The sequence below is a fragment of the Mizuhopecten yessoensis genome, unplaced genomic scaffold (genome assembly GCF_002113885.1).
Source record: "Mizuhopecten yessoensis strain PY_sf001 unplaced genomic scaffold, ASM211388v2 hete_36080634, whole genome shotgun sequence".
In the NCBI taxonomy this organism is placed as follows: domain Eukaryota; kingdom Metazoa; phylum Mollusca; class Bivalvia; order Pectinida; family Pectinidae; genus Mizuhopecten; species Mizuhopecten yessoensis.
This window is the reverse complement of record NW_018483558.1, coordinates 1-2,311: the sequence shown is the minus strand read 5'-3', so window position 1 is coordinate 2,311 and position 2,311 is coordinate 1. Positions and strand designations below refer to the sequence as shown.

Sequence of the window (2,311 nt, the reverse complement as noted above, 5' to 3'; positions counted from 1 at the left end):
ATACCAAAAACCGTCATTGAAACATATTTTTAGGAGCTAGATAGATCTGGGGACATGTTTGTTCATGCACACTAATTATAACACTGACCAAGAAAGCAACATTAATTAAAGGGCTGCTGTGGCCGAGTAGTTACCACTAGCCCTCCACCAGTGGGTCAGGGCTTCGAGGCCTACGTGGGGCAGTCACCAGGTACTGTACCTTGCCACTGGGTTGCATGTTCGAGGCTTACTTGGGGGAGTCGTCGGGTACTGGCCGCAGGTCTGGGGTTTTTCCTAGGAAACTCCATCTTTAAGACATAACCCCTCCCCCCCAAAAAAATAAAAAATAAATCTGTAGGTCCATCTCTATTTCATAAAGGAATAAACTCTGTGCAACTGATTAAACTGTAATGTGGTTAACAAAATGAAGAGCTAGATGTGCATGTCCAGTTGTGATATATACAGTGTAAGGGAGACAATCTCTTATCTACGATCTGTATATGTAGTGAACCCCAATGTGGATTTAAGTGAAATAAAAACAAAACCTGTTGGTAGCCTCAAGATGTTTATTAAAAACATTAAAATAACCAATACTTCCACCTTTTCTTTAAAAAACCTGTACAATATTACAATCCTTTCCCACAAGTCTTTGATTCTCCCTCCGTCACAAGTAATTCTGAGTATAAAAAATTATCACAAGTAGCCCTCTACCATCCCATCATGCAACATAGAAAACAAAGCATTCCTCTTTCTTTAGGAAAGAACTTTTTGAGAAATTCTCAAAATGTTACATAAAATGCGTTTCTTGATCAGATGAACTTTTTTCCATCGGACATCATTAACAGATAAAAATAAAAGCTTTAAGAACTAAACGATTCCTTTTGTAATCTTGAAAATAACTTTTTTCAGTTATGTAAACTAAAATGTCAAAGTGAAATGATTTACTGTATATAATGTGTTTTGCAGGTATAAATATATAATGTATGTCATTTTTAACATGTTGGTCCCCAATACAAAGTATACCTATCCAGCAGGTTAACACAGACTGTTAATTTTACAACAGTAATTAAAAACTGATTCTCCGGGAAATATTTCAGAAGTATTGTTACATACTGCGTACAGTTGTAGGGGTTTATTTTTGTTTTACAGTTGTACTAGCCTCCCTCTCCTGACGAGTACATACGGAGTGAAGAACCCAAGAGTTATAAATGCTTTGCTGACTGACAATTGGTGTAATTACCAGGAATATTTCGCCAAAACTTTATAACCAAATGACTTGACAGTGTGATCCAAAAACACTTGTAAGAATACAATACAGTAGTGTCCAGAAATAGAATTCCATTGCATGAAAAAGGTGTGTCCTATGTGCTAAACCCTTGTGCCACCTACATAGTAAAAGGTGACATGTTTTAATTATCAAGATAAATCTTCATTTCATCATTTCTGTGGTTCAATTTTGATGCCATAAGAAATGTCATTTTCATTGATATTTTCGACATACAAGACCCAATGATGTCCCCCAAATATACGTAGCAAAATAAATATATAGAATATTGTTTAAACAATTCAATTTTCATTCACAGCTGGCAAATAGCTGTGTAGAAAGAAATAAAAGATATAAAATCAGTACTGTATGAAGTGTACAGATATAAGTTATGTTATGTAGTCTAGTATGACACTATTAAAGTTTTGATTATTTCCTATGGAAATATTAGTAAATGTAGGTCCTTCTACAAATTGTGTTACACGGCAAGCGTTACGTAGTTAATGTCTTTGTTGATGTGAGACCGGCCACTGATCACTGAACGGCTTGGTAAGCCTGGTGTAACACTGCTGGCGGGTCAGTCGACGTGTACAGTAGTTCCAGTGGTCAGTGTAGGGGTCAGTCCTCATTGGTGATGTGTCCCATGTGCCTTCAACATGTGCTCAGCAAACCTGACAGAAGGGAAAGAGAGGGTATATTTTGGAGGACACTGATGCACACTACCATACAAAGGATAGAAATCGAGGCCAAATGGCAACAACTAAAAATATCCAACATTACATTTAGATTTTACTCAATGTGAATCAAAATGCCCATTAGACATGTAGTGCTACAAGTACCAAAGTCCCACTGCATTCCTGTAATGTGACTTTGGTGACTTTAATGGTTGTGTAACATACTTCTCATGACAGTCAGCCGCCATGTCTCTCTTACAGGACTCGGTGTGGGCCACCTTGTACAGCACCTGTAACAGTTCACAGTAAAACGTATACAGCATCAGGGGCTACAGGAACTAAACAGCACGGGTAACAGGGACACATTACTATTAGAGGTTACAGGGATATAATT

General features: G+C 37.4%; 1 long non-coding RNA gene across 1 annotated transcript; it reads right to left on the bottom strand.

Annotated features, from left to right (window-relative positions):
- Window positions 1-530: 530 nt before the first annotated feature.
- On the bottom strand, window positions 531-2,220 carry LOC110444276. Its single transcript, XR_002462228.1, has 2 exons — window positions 2,143-2,220; window positions 531-1,914 (listed from the first exon to the last, which is right to left on the bottom strand). It is a non-coding gene; the product is annotated as an uncharacterized LOC110444276 (long non-coding RNA).
- Between the last annotated feature and the right edge of the window lie 91 nt (window positions 2,221-2,311).